A 23,000-nucleotide genomic window follows, 5' to 3' on the forward strand; every position below is an offset into this window, starting at 1 on the left:
AAGCTGTAAAGGGAAATACTTTTATCTTCCCCAAATAATCAGCCCTCTCTAACTCAAGGGAAAGTAGAATTTTTTCAACAGAAGAACAGATTTTGATTCTGATCTTCTTCCCCTTCACCATACTGATGGAGAGATTCTACTGTCATGACACCACATGGCATTACCTGAAATTAACTTGTCATTTAATGAACAGTTCTTTACAATTTATGTCTTAGTCTGAGCACCCCAAGCATTTTGCATATTGTCAGACATTGTTCTTTTGCTTTTATGTAGACATAGGGCTGGGTTTGCTAAGGGATAATCCATCCACAGCACATTTTCTTTACTTTTAACTCTGCACATCACTGCAACAAGAGGCCAACTTAAAGAAAAAAAAATCTGGATGAAAAATTGATGTCAATTTACACAATAGTAAGAGGTTTTTGACATCAAAAGAAGGTTCCATGTCCAAATCTATAAACACATGAGTGAGACAGACAAGTATAGACCCAAACATACTTTGTGAAAACAGTAGAATATATTCAGCTCTAGTTGATAGCCAGAGTTGGGGTTGTTGGTAAGATGTGAGAGACCACAGCTATAGCAAGGAACAGGACTTCTAAGGGGTGTTCAAATCTTTCTTTCATAAAAGTTGACTAGAAGACTGCAACACACCCTGAGGTGTGTTAACACTTGTTCCCTGCCATGCTGGACAGCTGAAAGCAGTGTGGTAGGAAGAATTACCAGCACCACAAACTACAGATGAGTTCAAAACACAGTATTTCTGCTGTCAGACATCACAGTTCCCTAACTGCCCGTAGACCCAAACCACTCCTCTAAGCATTGGTGCCTCTAGAAAAATGAAACCAGCTTCCAAGAGCTCATCTCAGTTGTCAGAGCTCTTTGTGGGACAGGTCCCAGCTACCCAAGAGCTGGCTATCTCCTTCCTGGCTCCCTGAGAGAAGCATGTGTTTCAGGAGCAATGGAACTGCCATCCACCAGAACAAGGCTCTGGAGCAGAGCAGATAGCTTCCTTGGCAGCTGGCCTGCAGTGTAGGAGCTCACTCCCAGGAGAGATTAGAGGGAGTAAAAACCTCATTGCGATCACAGCAAAGCGCTCAACCTGCTTCTACCAGAGATTTCTCACAAGAGCAAAAAAAAATCCAAAAGTATCTCTGCAAATAGGAGGCTGCAGGAACAGAGAAAAGATAACCCAGTTAATGTCATGCACACAGCTTTGCTACCAGCTCAGGCAACCCTGATCAGTAAAGGACAGGCAGAAGCTCTGAGCAGAGCCTGTTTTACACCTGGAAGATTACCTGGCTAACATCTGGACAGAGAATTACCTCCCTACTTAAAGCCACCCAAGCTCCAGATCTGCAGCTGCAAAGCTTTCGAGTGAGGTTTCTAAATTTGGTAGTTGAATAGCATGAAATGTATTCTATCCCCCAGATTATCCAAGCTCATTTTCAGGGCACAATAAAGGACAGAAGTTACCCTCAGGTTCCCAGGTAGTGCAATTTATACCCTGAGGAAGATGAAAGTACAAACGACTTGGACTCTCATAGACTTTGTGTGCTTTTGGACTTCCCTGCTACTTCAGGTGTCACTACATCGGCATGACCCCCACAGTGACAGAAAAAAAGAGAAGATTTTCACTTATTTCAAGGAAGGCTGAGCTCTGACCATAGACAAGGCAATTTTCTGTCTACACACAGAGGACTCTGCACATAGGAGCTGTTTCCCAAGGGCACCACAAGAAATCCTTTCCAGACAGCTCCCAGGGCTGGAGCTCCTGCAGGGCACCACGTGGGCTCATCCCCAGCCTAGGAGGCTCCTGGGAACAGGGACACAATGAGCATGGACTGCCCAGTTAACCATATGGAGGCCATCTCCCATCCTCTGCTTCACTGCAGTAGGACTCTGCAAGGTAAAACATGAAGCTCTGGGCAGGGCTGTGCGGGTGGCAGCCCAGCCTGGGAACTCAGGAGCAGCAAGGAAGGAGAGGATGCTGGAGTGGAAGTGATTTGAATTAGAACAAACTGGCTGCTGAATAGAAGCTTTTATTCCAGCATGGAGAAGGCTTTGTTAGTCAAGCACATGTGATGCACAAAAGCCTCCACTTGAATTCATTGAGTTTTAATTGGTTCTCAGGTGGGGGAGGAGATGGGTGTTAGGAATTAGGGATTCCTTAAAGAGGCAATATCATTAAATCTTAACGCCTCTTCCCTCTCACCCCCAGCTTCGGCTTAGGAGTCTGGCCTCATTCAATTGTCTCATGTTAGAGAATCAGAAAAACTGAGGGAGAGAAAGGGTGGGAGGGAGAGTCACTAATAAAGCCTAAAGGGAGATCAATGAATGAGGAGGGTGAGGGGCAGGAGGAAGACTGAAAAAAGAAAGAGCCTGGTTGGAAGAGGAGGGAGGTCACAGGCAGGCAGGGAAGACAGGAGACCCTCAAAGGGATGCTGGAAAGAGAATGATGCCATTGCAGTCGGTGCTTTCTTTTCTCCCTGCATTCCTTCCTTTATTGAACACTTAAAACTTCCCTTGGAGATCCTCTGTCTTGGCTCTGTAAGCCTGTGCTTCAAAATAACAGTCAATCACCAGAAGGAAGCAAGAAAATCCTGGGGTGGGTATGGGGAGCATGGTGCATGTGCAAGGGGAATGACAGCAGTGAGAGAAACCTGCTTGGAAAGACCTCACAAGAGCTGCCGCTTGTTTTGCCAGACATAGCACTTTTCAAACACAAGTTTTGTTACTGAGAGCCTGCCCAGACGTAGCTGACTCAAGGTCCTTGTGAGTGAGAAAAAAGAGAGTAATCAGGAGCTGAGGAGATTGCACAGCCAACGCTGCAGGAGGCTCAGGACTCTGCCTGGTGTACAGAAGGGACCCTGGGTACCTGCAAGCCAGACCCTGACAGACAACTGCTATGCTCTGATGTGGAACACACATCTCCCAAATGTGTAATGATTTCCATCAGTCCAATACATCACAGGAGAATGAATTAATGTTGATTTAACTACTACACTTGGAATTTAGATAGGTAAGTGAATGACATACCAAATGCACTGCCAGCAAACACCAACTCAAATGCATTTTCATTTAGAGTTCCTGACAGAAGAACACTGTTTCTATATTTAAGCCAGACAGTTTATCCTGTAAAAAGCCACACGCAGGAGATATTTTTTGCAGGAAGCACTGCCTACTGTTTTATTATAATTCTTCATTACAAAATTAGACTGCACGATCTCTGCTTGTAGACAGCATGGCACTAAAACAGTGGCACAGCAACCAATTACTATAAAACTCAAATAGGAGGTCTCTGACTTCTGTTTGAGGACAGTGTGGGATGCTGAAAACAGCACTCCCATGGTGGCTTCTCTCTGAGAGACTGATCCAAGTAACTTACTGTGTTGTGAAATCTGAGGGAAACACAAGATCCTCCACTGGCATAGCTGTGGTACAGGGTAGCTATCATACACTCAGGTTATTCATGTATTTCAGAGCACAGGGGAAAAAAGAGAGACTGGTGAATTCCCCCATTGAAATCATAGGATTCAATTTTCTAAACCTCCTACCTGAAAGAGGAGCCTAAGAATCATTTAGAAGTGACACAGAAAACAAAGTCACATTTGGTCCTTAACTCCAGCTAAAGCAGACGTGGTCTCCACCTGGCAAAGGCATTTGTGAGCAGTGGGCCATGACAGTGCCTGGCACCAGCTACAGAGAAAGCATTTAACCACACATGGAGAAGAGCTCACAGCACTTGCCTTGATTTTTAGTACTCCAAAGTCTACATGCAGACTCTGCCAAGCTGCCTACTGTCACCACTTGACCAGTGACAACCCACGAGAGTCCTGCCCTTCAGCAGCAGCAGGGCTTTCCTCCAACAAGGAAGTCTCCTTTGGACAGCTCACATAGGAAAATACAAACAAAAAAAATCCTATTGCAGAGACATTATTTTTCCTTTTCAATAAATGTTTCCTGTGAGCTTCAGTTTGTCTCTTCTCAGAGTACACCCGCACTACGGGTAACAGATTTATTTCAGTTTTTATCTTAGGGGTTTTAAATACTTCATATAATTCCAGGCATAATTTCAAATTATATCTGACTCACTTGAAGCAACCAGCTGCTCCCCATCAACAACAGTAACATGGGTGAGTCCATCTCATTGTGCATAGATTCCTGCCCTGTTGGAAAGCCACATCACTCTACACAGGACTGAGCAATTGTACTGTTTTCCTACAACCCTGCATTCCACACTTGAGATAGAACAACTCCTGTTACTATCTTCCCAGCAGCAAAATGTAGGAAAAGGCTGTTGCAGTAAGGATGGGCAAGGTCATGCCTCCAAGACTGTTCCTTATATTTATCCTAGACTTGTTGCCCTGGATGCATTTGCCCTCCTCCCAGCAGTTTGCTAGTAACAGCCTTTCCTGTAATTGTTTTCTTCTCTTTCAGATATGTTTAGTTTATACTTCAGTGCTGGAGTATTAGTTTTCATGATTTCACCTTGCTTCTCAAAAATCCCCTCTTTTGTAGCTCTCAATAGAATCAGACCATTTATGCCTTTGGAAAAAAAAAAAAAACAGGGGAAAAAAATCTCCCAGTACTCTCAAATATCTCATTGCTCTCCTATGGCTTTCAGTAGATGCCTTTGGTAGTTGGGATCCTCTTGCAACATATTTCCTAGCAAGTACCATTTCCACAACCTCTTGGTATGCGACAGCAGGCACTTCTGAACTGCTTCACTACACAAGCCACAGATTTGTCTGTCACAAACAGTGTCAGTTATCACAGCATCAAATTTGCTGTGTGCAGCAGGTCTCCAAGACTGCCATGAATTGAAATTTTTTTTGCTACCTCTTCTCAGTGCCTGATGGGACAGGTATCTCAGCAATCAGCAGTGGCTTTGGGGCAAAGTGTGACTGACACATCTGTATCAGCCAACCAGTTAATTTTATTCCTGGCCTGCTTCATTACATTAAGCCTCATGATGCTCACCATATTTCCTCCTTTCAAGGCAGGAGAGATAGCAAAACCATCCTTTCAGCTCCAGAAGCAGTTTAGCTACGGCTGCTCCACGATTAGACTGGCTTCACCTCACAGGTCCTCCTGCAACCAGGAGATTGCCTCTTTCTTTTTGAGGCACAAAATGAGACCAATCCTAAGCAAAACTTAGCCTTAACAAGGTATCACTGACAATTTCAACAGGACCACAACAGAAATATCCTGTGCCAAGCTACTGGTCAGGCACAAACTTTTACTTTCTGTTATCCTCTGTGAAGGGGCTGATTTCTGTGGCTGCTGACAGTTTCAAGAATATGAAGGCCACATACAGCTCAGGTCTTTACAAAGCTGCTCAGAATGTTCAAACAAAAACAAGCCCTGCCATCCTTGGAAATCACCTGTTTCTGCTCCAATGGACAAGCCCTTGGAAGGACACTGGGAGCACCCATCCTTTGCTCTGTCAAGGGCCACATCAGCATCGTGCTGAGCCCAAGAATTTCCTGCAGATTGCAGCTTCTCATGCTGTTTCATTTGAAGCTCCAGTCCCCAGGCAGGCTCCATACACAGGCTCCTGCTCCAGCCCATGCCAGGGCTGTAGTACCTGCAGGACCAACCACCAGAGCACTCACAGCTTCTCTGGGCCCACAGGCCACATCCAAGTTTGTGCAGGAGGAAGGGAGAGCTGCACTGGAGCCAGGCACTCTGTGTTACAGACAGAATGAGGCTAGGATGACTAATGAGAGAAGCCAGCACTGCAGAAGCTTTCCAGCCCAGTGCCCTCACAGGTTTCTGTGTGAGATGAGAGCATTTGCACATTTATCAGTGTAATAGTGCACGCTTACTCTTCTTTAAATTTGAACAAACCTGCACCTCCATTGCTCTGCTGGTCAGTGGACCTTGCTTGAAAAGAGCTTTACAAATGCACATCACTACTGGTAACAACACACCAAGTTTCCACTGGGAACTTCAGGGAAGAGCTCTGCACTTTGGTACATTTACTCATTGTATCTAAACATGTTATTTCTCTGAATGATACCAGTGCTCTGTCTCCTGTGTTTTGACAGGTAAGTAGATGAGGGGCACTGTGACTTTAAGAAGGTCATTTCCACTGTCCTGACGCTGTAATTAGCCTGCTAAAGAAAGGGCAGAGGCTGGAAATTGGATTGAGCAAACCAGGCTTTAGCCGCAGGATGAAGGCAGAGCTCCGGGATTGTTATGTTAATCACCTGAGCTCAGCAGTCCCTGCCCTTCAAACAAGCACAAACCCGGTGCAAACCCAGGACCTCTCTGCAAAGCAAACCCAGCCTGGCTTCAGCTGCCCCAGGACATCTCCCTCCAACTCCTGGGATGCAGGGGCCACCCCTGTGGCCAGGCCTGGTGGCACCTGGAGAGGATCCTCTGCCTGGCCACAGCCTCAGCCCGTGGTCATCATACAGCTCCTCTGACCCAGAGCACCGGGACATAACTGCCAGCGGTGGGACCATTAAACGGGGTCACAGGTGATGCTGTGAGCTGATGGGCTGCTTTACACCATCGGAGGATCCAAGCCCAGCCGTGCTGAGTCAAAAGCATGTCTGAAAGCACAGATTGCTTACTGCTACTTCACCGATGGAAAACAGCCTTAAGAACAATAGGCCAGATTCGTATTCGGCATAATAATGGCTGTAGGCAGCAAGACTGCAGGCTGGTGTCAGCCCCTCTGCAACAACAGCACAAGCCCCCCAGGTCGCTGGGCCACTGGCTAGGTGCTCCAGTCCAGTGTCTTCAGCACCAGAACTACCCCAAGTGAATCCCTGGAGCAGGTCCTGGGGGTACAGCCCCCAGCCTGCCCCTGAACTCTCTCCAGGAATGCAGCCACACTGTGTGCCAGAGCTGTCACCTGCACCAGACAGTGGTGTCACCTCAACAAGAGGTGCTATACAAGCCAGCAGCAGTGGCAAGCTTGGCCCAAGGTGCCCCGTGTGCTGTAAGAACATGTTTGTGGCACAGCCAGTGAGAGTTGGCCATGAATTGCTCCCAGCCGGCTGCCTGCTGCCTCCTGTTTTGTCCTCTCCACCTCTCCCCTCCACGGGGAGGGTTTACCTCACTGCACTTTACTAGCTTGTATCCCTGGGAAACGTACCATTTTGTCTCCTCTCTGCTCAGAAACTTTGGGCTAACAGCCCTCACCACCACCACCCACCTTCTTTTTAAGGCAGCAGCCCAGGCTGGCCATTGTCCCCTCCTTTTGCCCCTATTTTCTTAGGGCAAGCTTGTGTTTCTCCCCCGCATCGGGACAGCTGGGGCTCCGCGTTACCTCCCTTGTTCTTTGGCACATTTTCTCACTGCACCCCTGCGCTGCTGGGGAGGGGGGAGGGAGGGGAGGAGGATGGGAGGGCAGTGTCTGGCTCTGCACCCAGCACGCCGGATGGCATGGTTTTGGAGAGGCCTGGCTTAGTGAAGTTATTCAAGCCAACGGCAGCCTGGCAACCGGGCGGCCACAATGGGAGTGCAGGAGGAGGAATGTTTCCACATGCCTGATCAATGGGAGCAAGGGAGACAGCAAAGCAAACAGAAGCTGGGAAAGAGACACAAAGAGAAAGCAGCCTTTTCTCTGCTCAGTTCCTTTCATTTGTCACAGCTCTTTGTGCGGCTGATGACAACGGAGGCCCTTCGGAGGCTAGTTTTAGGGAGTTTGGTTTTTCTAATTAAATAAAATGCCGTGTCCCTCTTATTCACTTGTCACCTTCCCGCTCGCCAAAAAACCCCCAAGAGCAGCCCCATCAGCACCTCAGCCTCCAGCTCCACGCACCTCCCAGGAGCCCCAAGCACCACTTTCTCCCTGGGAAGGTAGAAAGGCACAACCACCCCCTCACCCACTCAAGAGCAGCTCCTGGATGCGCTGCCCTGCCCAAGCGCCGCCAGGCCCTGCTCGGGGCTGCAGCACAGGCCACCCGTGGCCCCCTGCCTGCTCATTACGGGAATAAAGAGTCCAGCCAAGGACAACTCTGGAGGTGGCGTGCTCCTGCAGCAGCTGCTGACCAGACTAACGGGCAACTTTCTATGGGAACCAGGCAGTTCAAAACAGGGTGAGGGGACAGTTGCCTTGGAAACTGGGGCCATTTCTGCTGTGGAGCTACAATTTCCCTCGAAATGTCCCAGACAGGATTTACCTGGGAGCTGACTGTGGGACAGAAACTCCTGCAATCTGCAAAGCAGATGCTTAGAGAATGGATGGAGGCAAACGAGGGGTGTCAGAACAGAGGCACCAGCGTGTTGGTGCTGGGTTGTGTGGTGACAAACAATCCAGTCCTGTTGCATAACCAGTGGTGGGAGCCCAAAGTTGTTTCCTCTAATTACTATGCAAGAGTTCACAGCGACAGGCCTCCTCTTGTGCAGGAGTTTACAGGAAAGGTCCTCCCTGGCTTGAAGGCATCACCAAGCAAAGCAGCAGGAGAGTTTGGGGGTAAGCTTTCCTCCATCGAGGCCAGAGGAGAGGTTATCAGGTCTCGTTTTAAAAAAGAAGTCTAGCTGAATGTATGTGACTCTGAAGAACAGAGAAACCTCCTGGTTGCTGAAGAACAGGAGGCAGGACATCTGCCTCCTCCCCACCTCCACAAAAACACAGGCTTCCCTCTCCTGTAAACAACTCCATCCCCAAGCAGACAGGGCCGCAGCAGCTCAGCTCCAGCCCCCTGAGCATCATGAGTGCAGGAAAAGGAAAAGGAAAAGGACTGTGATCCTGCATGTGTCTTAGGAGGAGGGAATTTCTTAAATGATCATGGCAACATCTGGGATCTCGCCAGGCTTTTGCTCAGAGTTAGCATCAAGCTGCCACCAAACCATGAAAATGAGCTCCAGCAGTATAAGTCAGTGAATGGCAGCATGAGCTCAAGGAAATAGAATGAACCTTGGTCCTAATCATGGATGTAGCCTTGGTTCAACAGGAAAATTTCTGCCCACTTTCAACATCCAAAGACACAAATGGCTAAATACAGGCTTCTCAGTCCTCATGGGCAGATGTTCCAGACTGTCCAGGAGGACAGCAAGTTCTTCTGTCAACACCTCTTTCTATTCCCAGGATTTACACTGAGCTCAGGACCTCTCGGGTCTTTAGTAGTCTTGTGTCTCAGTCAATCAGTGGGACCAATATTGGACCAGACATTTTGGCAGGCAGGATCTGAAGTGATAATGATAGGATGTGTAGCCTTATCTGTTTCCATCATCACTCCACCTGAATTGCACCTCACACCCTGCTTCTCTACCCAGCCCTCTCCTTTGGGGTTTCAAGCACATCCATGTAGGCAGGTTAAAGAGAATCCCACAAACCATTTTTCACAAAAGCTGAATTTCCGCAGTGCTGGGGTTTCTTCTGCCTCATTTTGGAGGTATCAAGGGGGTGTCATGCCTCAGTTTCACTGTTTTCCCCACCTTCCCACAGCATCACATGTAATGCTTTGATGGCTAATAATGTTTGTGCGTTCATTTAACAATGTAATTGCCTCTAAATAATAATAATTACAATTACTTAAAAAGAGGATTCTACCCTACCCCTTAACACCAAGTTGTTTGTTGCCATATAATCAGCAAACTTGCTTTTGGGAAGCGTCTCAATTTCCATAGTGACTTTATCATTGTTGTCCCAGTGCTGCCTGGCTCTTCCACTGCCCCCAGACATGTGCTAAGTGCCAACCTGCAGATGAATGAATGGGAGCCTCCCCTCCACAACTTCAGAGAGAAAACTAACTCCACAGACTTCACCTACAACTTCAAACTTATTCTGGTGTTCCTTGAGCATTTTTGTAAGGAGGGAGAAATCCACCTTCACTTCTGCTCAAAGGATTGCTTTCATTAAGGCCTCTTAGATTTGCAATGGCAAGTATTTGACCTGCTTCAAAAATATTCGTGAGACTCACATGCATTCAGTAAGGGCAAACAAGCTCATGTTCTCCTGTGGTCTCAGGGTGCTGATAGCAATATACATCCTAATTACAATATATAACATATTGAGAATGAGACCTTGTCAGCTCTGGTGATGCTTTCTTTGAGTCAAAGAATCAATCTGGAAGTGATTGTGATTATTTCTCAGTAGATCAGAAAAAAGTCTAACCACGTGCAAATATTTTTAAGTAATTGCCCTTTTCCCTGGTCTCAGTGAGAGGCTTTCAAGACAGGCCACAGGTAAGATTTGAACTGTACAAGAAAACTTAGACAAGTCCATAACTGGGGTTGTGCAAAACAGCAAATTGGGCTGTTACTATGCAGAAAAAAAAAAAAAAAATTCTCAGGTATGCAGACTGCCAAGACAGTCTATTACAGCATTCATTAAGCTCCAAAACAGAGATTACTCTTCTTTACACTCAATGCATGGTGTAATGTGTGTGGACAAAACAAGAAGGAAAAGCAGCATTCATTCCCCACAGAATTCCAAGCAGTTACTGCAGACTTCCAGAAATATTGCAAAGCAGTGCAAAACAAATGCAAGTGGTCCCTTGTGAGGAAGAAAAGCAAAGTGTACTCCCTCTTAACACAATCACTGCAAGGCAGAGCAGGTCTCGCAGAGCTGGTGCTGCCCTTTCACTCCTGCACCTGCTGTGAAGACACCATCCCAATAAGCAGCAGCACTCTACAGCTCCCTGCTCTGCCTCTCTCAACAAGATCCTTCTGTGCTGCCTATGGATTCATCTCAAGATAACATTCTTTGATAGAAGGACAACCTGCTGATGGACACATGCAATTAGTAGCCTGCTGACAGGAGCCCTTTCAGCCTGTCTGTGGCCCCTTTTACTCAGGTAAAGCTGGCACAGTGATCCAGCCACTCATCCTTTGTTACAGCTCTATAAAGCGGAGGAAATAATTCAAAAAGTCTTAAAGGGAACCTCAGGGTGGAAAGAGAAAACCTGACAGGTATTCCATAACTGAGGGAGAGGCACCATTTTATCACTGTTGACACAGCTCCCACTACTGAAATCAATAAGTGCTTGAGCTTTTTATGATCCTCCTTAGCACAGGTAATACCACAACAAGGCAAAGAGCTACCTCCTGCAACCACATAAACAAGCAAATCTCAGAGGGGAGAAGGAGTGGGATGGACAGAGAGCATTTCTCTCAGAAAATACTGTGTTCATCCCAACTGAAAAGTGAATACTTCCTCTACTATCCTTTCTTTCATTTTTGTGACAATGTGACCCCGATGCAGACAGTGCACAGGTGATGGAGAGAGCACACACAAGATACCCGGGATGGTGGGACAGCCCCACCAACCTGCTGGCCTCCTGAGGTTACAGAGTACACACCATTCCCAGTGACCAGATCTCCCAGCAGTCTAATTACACAACCTTGCCACAGGGGTCAACCCCCAGGAAAGGAAATTCCTTCAGGCACATCACATCAGATCTTCTTGAGATCCTTCCCACTTATTTAAGTCTCAGTCCCACTGGCACACATGTGCCACAGCCTTGCATAGTTGTTTTCTGAACAAAACTGGAAGCAAAATTATTCCAACTCATCTTGGTATGGAGCAAGAAAAACAACTTCACGTGGCTACAGGACAAACTGCAAATGTTTACTATAACACCCTCTTCCACCCACAGCCCCACATCCTGCTGGAAATCAGAGAAACCCATGCCTTGGGTACAGCCTGTTCTTGGCCACAGCACATGTGGGTGCCAGAGACAAAGCACAGGGCAGATCCAGCCCTGTTTACTTCACCACTTGAGACCCTGACCTTGATCGTTCCCTTGGCAGAGGATGTATGTGGTGCTCAGAGGTTGCTCTTTGCACTGTTCAGGCTCTTCTCTTTGCTCACAAATATGTTACACAAAACACAGCCTAAAGTTACCACAGGTTTTCACAGTTGTGAAAACCAAACATCCTCTCTATGAAAATCCACCAGTTTCACTTTAGCCTACCACAGCCCACTCAGACATTCCTACAAACCCAAGGAAAATGGCTTTTAACCTGTTCTCATTTGCAGACCCTTACAAGATTTTCACTAGAAATCTGGACCTACACACAGTGATTTCCAGCCTGCTGCAAATACACCACATTTCTGTTGTCAAACATGTAGCAAGAATCCTTACAAGCTGGAGGAACAGATATTAAGCTGGGTCAACCAGGACAAGAAGAAAAGATTAAAATTCATCCTCTTTACCTAGGGAAAGAGGAATGCTCCTTAGTTCCAGTAAAAAAAGCTGAGAGTTGCAGAGAGTTTAGGCACACTGACTTCTGTAGCCCATCCCTCATTTTGCAGTGATCAGCCAGGCTGTGCAGTGCAAGGGAGGAATCTCTTCTGGTTTGCTCTCTGTCTCAGAACAGGGGACCAAAGAGCAGACATGCGAGTGCTATCCATAAACTCCACCGAAATGAAAAAGCCATTCATGCAAAGCCATCAGTACCCTCCTATACCCTGCCAAGGTCTATGACCAGGCACAGAAGTGCCTTCCTAATGGCTCTGCAAATTCCCTTTCAGAAAGGCTCTGACAGCTGATCTGTTACAGCACTTAGCACCTGATGAGCAGCAACCCGGAAGGGGATGCTTACAGGCACCGCGATGTGGGATGTGCATCTCAATACTGGGGCCCTGCCAGAGGCAAAGTCCTGCCCCGATCTGGGGGGAGGTGGATTTCATCACTCCGAAACCGCGTCAGTGCAGCAGGTCAGCCCTCTTCTGCATTGTCACTCTGTCCAGCTGTTTACAGACAGTTGGCTTGAACTCCAGGAGCAGAAAAGCCACTGTCTTATTTCCTCTGTCATCTGTATTGTCTTAGCTCTAAAAGCCATGTGATCCCACAGAGACAAATCCACCTACCTCTGCAATTCCAGAAGTGTTTGCATCCTTCTATCATACTAAAACTGCCACACTAATGGTGCCTAGCAGCAATTCCCCATCCTGCCTCTTGGCCAATGTGAAAATAACTCTGTCATGCTAGAGGAGTTTGTCAGCTTGTCTCACACCCGGTTCTGGGGATACTGGTGTATGGAAAAGGCATCTCTCAACAGCCCATCATAAAAACAACCACAGGGCAACCGAAACTGGCCATGGGACGTATGCCACAGCTCCAAGGAGCTAATTTGAACCAGGCCGAGCTGTATGGACTCAATAATTAAGAAAGAATGTACATGAAGTCAGTATATTAAGGGGTGAGAATGCATTTCAGGTCTAGAGAATTAAACCATTGTAATCAGAGAAGAAAAAAATATGAAGTCAAATCCTTGCATAGACCTTGACTATTCCCTCGGCAGGACAAACCTGATGACTAGTTGTTGTTTACAACGATAAGGTCAGAGGAAAGGCCATTTCCTCTCAACAATTGTCAGAAAGGATTAAAACCTGCATTCAGGCTCGCTTTGAACTAGCAGGTACTCCATTCCCCGATGGTATCAGGATCCATTCAGCGAGGTCTCCGGCAGCCTCCGGGGCATGTCTCCATAATGCCCCCATTGTGGAAGTATGCACAGCCCCGCTTCCTGCACTCACTCCATCTTTATGAAGCTTCACCCTTGTGGTCTGATACCCAGGGCAGGAAGCAATCCTGCAATCATTGTTTAATTAGTCATTTCCCAAGTCTGCCTCAGTTGAGAGTTGCTGCTGCTTGTCAGCTTCTGGAGAGGGAGGCGGGGAGACAGGAACATCGCTACCAGATTGTGAAACAAGGATTGCTCCTAGCGTTTGAGGCGCATTACACCGCAGCTCGACAGGCCACATTCTCCATTTCCACTTTTTTTTTCCAAGTAGAAGGATTTGAGCAGATGAAGGAGCCATTGCACCTTCTGCAAGTCAAGACAAAAACTGATTTATAACAAAAGTGGCTTTACTTTTGTTGATTTGCTGTTATGGGCTGGGTTTTGACTGGCTTGGGTTTTGTGTTGTGTTTTGGTTTATTTTTTCCTTGAGAAATAGCGTCTTTGATACAACGCACATACTGCGAGAGAGGTCTGTTCCAGGAATTCCAGTTGCATACTTTCCTTTGTGGAAGTCAGTACTGACCTGAGAGGTTGGATGCAAGCAGCCTCGGCTTTTCCAAGTGAGATCACTGGAAGAGGAACTTCTTAACACATAGTCACCAATTTGAAAAGAATGAGAGTTACATAGTATTAAAATATTTGTCTAGATAATGAGTGTTTGTGAGTGGATGAATGCTAAAGGAAAAAATTTGTTTGTTGAAGCCCAATTGTTTTGAAAAACATTATGATTTCTCAGTTTAACAAAATGAATGTGGTATTTAAATAATGTCAAAAAGACCTATTTTGGCATTTTTGATGTACTGCAAATAGTTGAGGAAAGCGTTTCAAAATAAAAAAAAAAAAATATATACAATTATATAAAAAGCTAGATTTTTTTTCAGTTTAAAGACACTGAAATCAGAGGAACTGTTCTGATTAAAAGAAGACAATGTTTTCAGAGTTTAATTTTGTAAGAAAGTTTGATCTAAAATGTGACACACTCTGGAATTATTTTGAAATCTCGAAATTTCCCAGTAAAATGAGAACTTCTCTCTTTCTCTAGTCCCAGTTTCCTTTACTGCAATGAAATAAGTGGAAAAGTTGTGTGTGCAAAAAATTTCCTTGTGACAGTAGGACAACCCTGCTTTTGATAAGTATGCTGTGAAGCAGGAAAAAGAAAATCAGAAGAAGAAAAACCCCAGATCAGTGATCCCACTAAGAAATTTACATAAATTTCAAGAACTGGAATTCTCAGAAGACAGTGGAAACTGACTCCAATGGGGAGTAGAACTGGTGAGGGAATTATGAATTTTTGTTGTTATCATATGAAAAGTTCCCACTCTTTCTGCAGATCTAGCATGTAACTTCTTATAACCTTGTTCAAATCACATCCTGTAATATGCTGGATCAGTCTCAGTACAGGGCTAATGCACACAGCTTCCAGCAGCTCAGAGTGCAAGCAGAAACAAAACTTATTTGCTACAAAAAATGGTGCAAGTATGTCCTCAGAAGGGATTCCCCCCCCTTCTTTTTCCCACTAAGGCTATACTAACCTTGGTAACAAAACTGAGGAGATACGGGGATGAGACAATTTCACATGAATATCCTCTCTCCTTAGCCACTCAAGGAGACAAGTGGCATCTTCTCCATGCTCCTGTCCTCTGATTCCATGACAGTTTCCCTTTCTGCAGTGATGTTTCTGGGAGCACACTCTGCTCTTCCGTAATGTGATCTCCCTCTTAAGCTGAGCTTTCTTGCAAAGTGCCAAAGCACAATAAGAAAAATCATTGTTAAGACTGATGTGAGAGAAGGGTGCACAAGAGAGCTGTGAGAGAGGCCAGGAACACCTGTGAGGTTGTGGGCTCTGTCCCCTCACCTGGGGGAACAAAGGCTCAGCACCCAGCATTGCCATAGCACCAGCAGCCATCAATAAATTGCTCTTCTAAGAAAAGAACAGATGTGACAAAGATTGTTCCAGGGTCTGTAGCAGACCACAGCCAAAGCAGAAGAGTCTAAATGTGCTGGGCTGGGATGGCAAGGGAAGTCACAACTGGGTTCAATCTAGGGGGAATTATTCTTACACTCAATTCATCAATTTATGGGCAAGCAATTCCACAGGCAACGTTGACTTGATTAAACAGAGCCATAATGACAGTGAGTGTAAGGAAGCATCCAGCCAAGTATGCAAACTAGCCTTCTCAGCCTAGAATAAAAGCTTTCCAACCAATAATTTCATGCTTTTATCTATACGATCATTAATACAGATACCAAACAATGCCAGCTCAACGTGGTGTCAAAGGCTCTGACAACCTCTAATTGATAATAAATAATTCAATTTCTGTCCCAGTCCAAAACTGCTGAATCTTGGGACATGTTCCAAATAAATGATTAAAAAGAACTTTGAATGTAATTATATCTAACACAATTGGGGATATTGCCCAGATGAAATTTACAGCAACTATTCAGAGCTACAAAATTTCAATGACACTGACAACTCCTCATGCCCACTAGAAAATGAAATGTTCTTTACCCAGGCAATGGCACAGAGTGCATTTTTTATCAACAGCTTTATGCCAGCAACTCACCCAGGCCAACAGTGCTTCCCACAGCGGTGCAGTCTTTCCCAAAAACACCAGAGAAAATTTGGGAATAGGGTTTTGACAGAGCCAAATCTTCATTATTCTGTACAAGCAGAACTGGATCTTCTTTCTGATACAGCTGAGTCTACCCCTCTCCCCAGACCACTTACTTTACAATTAGCAGAAGTTTCTTAAGAAATTAACACTCTTAGTTCTTGGAAGGAAACTAGGGCAAGGTGTTTGAGCAAGGAAAGTGACTATCAGCACAGTCCTGAAGGGATGAATGCAGCATCTCAGAGGCACACCGATTGTTCTCAGGAATTCCCAAACTCCAAAGCCAGAAGGATCTCTGAACACTTACTGAAAACACAGGACACATACTTACAGAAACATCCTTATATAGCATTTGACTCCTATATTTCTCTCATATGTATAAATCCCTGCTGAAATTTTACTTTCAGAATCTGTAAACAAGGGATGATATTCACTTTGAATTATGTGGACGCAAATTTTTTTGAATGCCAATTTTCGATTTTCTTAGGAGAAGGGTGGATGTAACTGACCTGAAGAAGCAGTGACTCCTAAGAACTTTGTAGGCTCATCATCGATTATAAGTTATATAAATTAGATTATATAAAAGTGTGTATATATATATATACACACACACACACATACATGTAAGGTACAAAAAGGAGAGTGACTAACAGAATATTTAAATATCAGTAAAAACAAGGATACTTTCCTTATGCAATCTCAGTTGCACACATGAACTAGACAAAGATCTCACATGTCTTCAGAGTCTTGGTGAGGTGGTTGTTATTTTCTAAGATAATGGAACAGTGGAACCCAAGAACTAAATACTGTAATGTCAGAAATCACTCTGGAAGTTGCTGAGAGAACTGGATTGAGCTCTGTGACCCTGTAACATTTTCACTGCCAGGTCACAGGTACAGAATGTTTGTTTACAAAGTAACTTTTAATACTTTGTGGTTAAGCCATATATCTATAGGAAAAGTGTTCTTAGCACTTTGTTATGTAAAGTTTGTTAAAAGGGAGTTTGCATCCGTTCATTCAGAAATTCCACATGGTCAAGTCCTTTTTGAAAACCCAGAAACCCAGGGCAAGAACAGAGGATTCAAATTAATATTCTGATTTCTCATTGCACACCTGCAGGTTGGAAAGGGCATGGGATAATACAACAGCTGTGTGCTTCCCCTCTAGCAAACCAGGCAACACATCCCTGCTGGCAGCTTTTCTGCAGAACAGAAGGGACAGCACAGGAAGACTCCATCTAACATCTCTAATGTTAACAGAATTTCTCTACTAAAAAGCCCATAAAAACAAAACAAGAAGGAAAAGCATTTCAGAGCTCCAAGAGGGGCCAGAAACGGGATAAGAGAGAAGTAGAAATACAGATGATGTATTAAAAAGATGTCATCACCTCTTTAATGTGTTTTGTCTTGTCAGCTGTTACCATCCTTAGCTGCTCCATTTGCAGTGGTACAGAAGATGGGGAAAGGCTGAGCTTGGAGCAGCAGCTCTACTCTGAGGGCTGGGTAACTGGATCCAGCCTTCTCAAGCAGACACAGGGCAAGTGCTGCTGAGGTGAACTCAGTTTAATAGGTTGCTACTTACAGGCTTAGACTGATTTACAGGTGTTTGCCCTGAAATATGACCATCCATGTCACCACTGCTAATCCTCTTCCCTTCTGAAATACTCCCACTTCAACAGGTAGCTATTTTTGGGGAAGAAAACCCACATACATACATACCAAAAAGCAGCAGTGCTCCCTAAATCTCCTCCCACAGGCAGGGCAGCCTGACTACGACACGAGACAAGTTGTCTTTGGTGTACAACACAGCACCAAACCCTTGGTGGCCTCTGTCATGGTGGGCGTCAGCCAGCTGCAAGTGACAGTAATAACAGGGATGTCACAGGGAGAGCACACACAGACCTCACATCCTCCTCCCTGGCAGCCTGGCAGATAATGGAACAGTGGAACAGTAGAAAACCTCCTGTTGGCAATGCAAAGCCTGGGAAGCATAGCTGGCTGCTCCCACTGTGTCCAGGGGAACAGTTGTTTTCATCTTTCTCTGCTGAACACTTCCCTTTTGCCTGCTCTCTCAGGCTTCTGACCTCTTTTCTACAACTGAGTTTCCATCCAGCCTGCAGCCCAGTTTTGGATCCTGACACACTGCTGGAGACATACTCTGAGAGCTTCAGTGGCCAGGGCACTGTGATGCTCTGGACCTGGTGAATCAGTTCCTATTCCCCACACACTCTGCTCCAGCACTGTGGTAATGATTTGCAGACATACATGAGGACAGGGTTCACAGTCTAAGTATACCAAACAAAAAATTATCTTGGGAGTGAATGTAAATTTACATAAGTAGATAACCTTTTTTTCCTTAAGTAATATATCATATAGGTGCTGCCTGTGTTCCATACATCTGTCTCTTAGCTAAGCTTAGAGGCTGCTGGGTACAGTTTCTAGGAATCTACCACTCACAGCAAAATGCAGCTTCTAGGAGTTCAAGGCCATGCCAAGTCTCACATACTGAGCATAAGATCTGGTATCCTTGCTGCTGTTCTCAGCTCCATACCCACAGAACCTGCATTTTAGCTATTTTGAAGCATAGCAACCCTCCCTCTCTGTCACTTTGGGATTTTTATGTGACAGATATTTTTGTATTGCAGGGCATGCTGTGGGAGAGGTGCCTCACAGGCACCACAGGTGAACCACAACCAAAACTGCTGCCAGAAGGAAAAGCCTGGTGTTGGGGACCCCCTTGCCCATCATGTGGCCCAACACAGCTGCCAAGTGGGAGATACACAAAGCTATCTCAGAGCCCAAACAATGCCAATCAGGATCTCAGTGTATTCCACAGCTGAAAGAATCAGATGTATAGGCACAGGAGCCCAAATTTTTGCCCTGAAAACATTGTCCAGAAAGCTGCTACAGATTTTCCTGGACTTTCTAAGCAGAAAGCAAGCAAGAAGCCAAAATATACAAGTTAGATACAGGGATAGAGCTGGATGAAAGTCCACAGTGAATGTGAGTTTCATATCCAAACTAGCAGGGAAAATGGATCTCTGTGCTGCTGTAAAACAGTCACATTGGAGCTCCCAGCACAGCATGAACAATTTTGTTTGGGATTCCCCACTTCTTTCCAGTACTACAGAACAAATACCTCCTGCAAAAGCTGATGGTGACTGTAAGTGGGGTGAGGGGGTAGGGATCACATTCCCTGCAACCCCTCACATGCTTCACCTCCATCTCTCCTATTCTTGGTCCTAAAAGTACCATAATATTTTGAGGTATCTAAGTGTGTGCCAAGAGACTGACATTGCACTTCAGTTTCTGTGGATGCCACAGCTCTCCAAAAGTTTTCCTCGGTATAGACAATTGCATATGTGCATTTCTACCCTTGCAGTTTTCCCAATGGCTTCCTCTTTCCATTCCAATTCAGCTTTTTCCAATACATCCTGCTTCTGTTGTTCCTCTGCTATGTAAGCAGTTCTCTGTCTATTCTTGTTTTTTTTTTTTCCCTAGCTCTGCACAGCAGCTACTTGCTAGTTACTCAGAATCCCAATAATTTAGGTCAAAAAGCTCAGTGAATCTGATGTGGTTTGTTTCACATAAAAAGAGTGAAATTGAAAACCACCTTATTCTTCTCAACTGAAATGCTGCATCCCTATTAATTCAGGTGTATAAATAACACTCTCTAATGCTGCATCAAGGGCTCTGCTGTGTGATTAAACCTGCCTCCCTGACCTGTAATTAGAAACTTTGGTTTTGAAAGGCAGTTTGCAGAGAGAAAAGGAGAAAGAAAAAGAGAAAGGAACCAGCTCTCAGACCCAACAATTTTGTTCTTAATAAATTATTCAGAGTTTTTGAAAGTTGAGCTGGATTTCCATCTGCTAGCATTGAAGACCCAAAGGGAAGAAGAACTGAAGGATTCTCACAGCACAACACAACAGCACAGAGCATGGGGCTGAAACCAAAACCCAGCAGAGAAGTTCACTGTGTCCTCTGCCTGTCCCTGCTGCCTGTGCACACCTGGACTTCCAGCAGCTTTCAGAGTAATGCAGAGTGACCTGCACCAGAGTCCCACTGAGCTAGTCATGTACAGTTTGGGACATAACATTAGAAGAAAACCCCCAAATTTCGTTAATGTCTTACAAATGTCAGTGCAATCAGGCAACAAACAAGTAAAATAGTGGTGGTGATGAGTAGAGAAACAACACAGACACCAGATTGCATGGTCATACACCAGTAATATACAGCCTTTTCAAGACAAGTAATTTAAAGATGAATTATAAATGATTGAACTGATTTTTTGCTCCAGGGGCAGTCAGACAGTACAGACCATTGTACTATTAGAGATGCTAGTCACTGTTAGGTGCAACCCCAAGGTACCTCTGCTGTTATAAGGTGAATTTCTCACTTGGAAGTGGGGAGACAGTAAATACCTTTTTCTCCTGGAGTCATAGTAAAAAAATTATTATTCCTTCACCAAATGTTGACTCATTTTAACATTAAAAAACAACAACAACAACAAATAAAAAACAAACCCAAAAAACCCACCAAACACAATGCACAAATAAAACATTCCAGTTTTTGCAAAGGATGTCAGTAAGTTTTCCTCTTTCCACAGTCTGGGGATAGAGCAAGCTTTGAGCCCCAGATAACACAGGTGATGAACTGGCCCTGGGATGAGAGGTCTCTCTCTGGCCTTGGGTATTTGGCAGCTGTTTCCAAAGCTCTGCTTGACTTCAGATCAGAGAGATTTTGTGATGAATTCCTCCTCTGGTTACACCTATAATCTTTGTGTTGAGGGTGTGACTGACATGAGTTTCAGTCTTTTATGTTTTCAGGCTCAAGTTTGCAAGGCCTCACACCAGGGGAATCAAGAGTCGGCTAATTTTCTGCGTAACTGTTTTTCTCTAGGAACTTTACCAGGTTGATCCAAAGTTTCAGGGCAGCCTTATGAACTGAGACATCAGGTTTAAGGAGACTTAAGTGAGAGAGAGAAAACCTGAGTTTCACATCTCAAGGACTCTTTGGTGAAAACACCCAACATCACTGAATTCTCCAATACTTTATATCTCCTACTGTGTTTTTTTACATGCACAACTTTAACAAAAAGAACAGGCTAAATCTACCAAAATAATAAATTCTCACTGCTGGAAATGTCTTCATTCCAGTTTGCCTAAGTTTGTAAATGCATAAGGTACAGAGCCATTGGGGACCATGGGCTTGGTATGAGGGTGTGGATCCATGAAACAAAAGAGTCCTTCAAATTCAATAACAACAAGTTTAAGTAATCTTTTGTGTTTGCAGTGTGGTAGAGTCCAAGTTTATCACAGAGCTGCCAGAACATAAATCTGATACAAACTACTTTGGATTAGATAGCATAGCAGAAAGAGCTTTACTAGGGTACTGACAAGTTTTATGAACTTTTTAAAGAAACAGGACTTGGAAATACTCACTGTTGTTAAGTTGTTGTCTTGAGGGCTTGAATATTCAGCACTAAGAAGGGAAGAAGAAAAAAATTAACAAATTCAGAAAAAGAGAGCAGTACTTGAAACTCATATTAAGACACATTTGTTTTTCAACTGGAATTTTATGTCAGTTGTACTTAAATCTGAGTCCTGTAAATCCAGCATGCCCTGCCTTCCTTGGATGCAACCATGGGGTCTCCTCCCCCCCGTTTTTACAAATCCTCAGTGAGTACTGTGTCACTTCTCTATGCTTGCCTTTGAGGGTCTCTCTCATCTTTTAACATTGGTATGCAAGTACATGAGCCAAAAGAGGTAAAGAATTAGGAATACATCAACTTCCAGGGGCTGTCTCTGCATGGTACCCTCAGGCACAGGGAGTGCCCAGTAGGCCCTGAGAGGCACCACCTCTGCCCCAGCACAGAGGGGAGCAGTTCCAGCTCTCTGCAGGGTGAGTGACTTGTGTGGCTCTCCTGGGAGCTCTGTCCAGCCCTGGGCTCCACGTGTGCCTGCTTGGGTTACTGACCAGCTTCTCTAGTTTCCAGCAAGTCATACACGGCCAGAACCAGCCCACATGGCTTGAAACCTCTTTCCCATGTGCTGCCATGGTCCTCCTCACTCTCCACAGCCATCAGCAGAGTTGCTCAGGGTGAGGTGGCTGCCTGCCCTCTATTTCTCATTTCTTGTGGGCAGTTTATTATCTACAGCCGTTCCCTTGAAGATTTTGCTCTCCCATACAGGGATTTATTCCATAAGCCTCACACTCCCCCTGTCCATGGGCCTCATATGCCACCTTCCCAAGCTTCTCAGCTCCCCTGGCAGTGTCTGGGGCACGTGCATGCCCTCAAGCAGGCTGTGTATGTGTTGCTGTGATAGCAGCGTTTTCCTCTTCAGGAATCCCTTATTCTCTCTTACAATAGCATTTTAATGCCCCATCTACCTCCACTCCCTGAGTAAATGGGTTCTCTAAATGTCACTGTCAGTGTTCCTGTGCATGTGTACATTACTCCTTTAGCAGAGCACCCTTAACTCCTTCACATCAGGGTTTCTTTTTCTTTCTAACTTCGGGTACAAGCCCCGTATTTATCTAGTGACAGATCTTTCTGTGTGCTCAGGTAACTTTTCTAGAACAATAGCCAGAGATGAGATAAAGGTATTGGTATGCAAGAGCTATCACCCAGTTGCTTCACACCTTCAAGTGCAGTGGTGCCTAAATCACTGCTGCTTCACAATTCTCCCTTTTTGATTTCCTAGTATTTCCACAAATTACTGGTGTTCCCTCTCACAGTAATGATAGAAAGTCACTGAAATTGTTGTAGTTGATCAGATGAAGCATTTAGAAGTCATCCTATACCATGAAGTCAGAGAGAAACAATGACCAGATGGGCACACAGCCTCACAAGTTTAGCCTTAGACATAATGAAAATGAAAGGGAAACTTTTGTCATTCAAACACTGAGCTGAATCACAGTGCAATAATGTTCAGTTGGTCTTGGGAAAATGAGG

At 45.0% G+C, this 23,000-nt stretch overlaps 1 long non-coding RNA gene across 3 annotated transcripts in view; it reads right to left on the minus strand.

Annotated features, from left to right (window-relative positions):
• LOC129128367 (uncharacterized) overlaps nucleotides 1-23,000 on the minus strand; it is a 43,870-nt gene that overhangs the window by 8,422 nt on the left and 12,448 nt on the right. For 2 of the 3 annotated variants that reach the window (XR_013184625.1, XR_013184626.1), the window contains exon 4: nucleotides 21,487-21,526. This is a non-coding gene — a long non-coding RNA (uncharacterized LOC129128367). Of the gene's footprint in view, nucleotides 1-17,770; nucleotides 17,898-21,486; nucleotides 21,527-23,000 lie in introns of those variants that run through there. The other variant, XR_013184627.1, reaches the window with a different exon arrangement.

This window comes from Agelaius phoeniceus, chromosome 18 (genome assembly GCF_051311805.1).
Source record: "Agelaius phoeniceus isolate bAgePho1 chromosome 18, bAgePho1.hap1, whole genome shotgun sequence".
Classification (NCBI taxonomy): Eukaryota; Metazoa; Chordata; class Aves; order Passeriformes; family Icteridae; genus Agelaius; species Agelaius phoeniceus.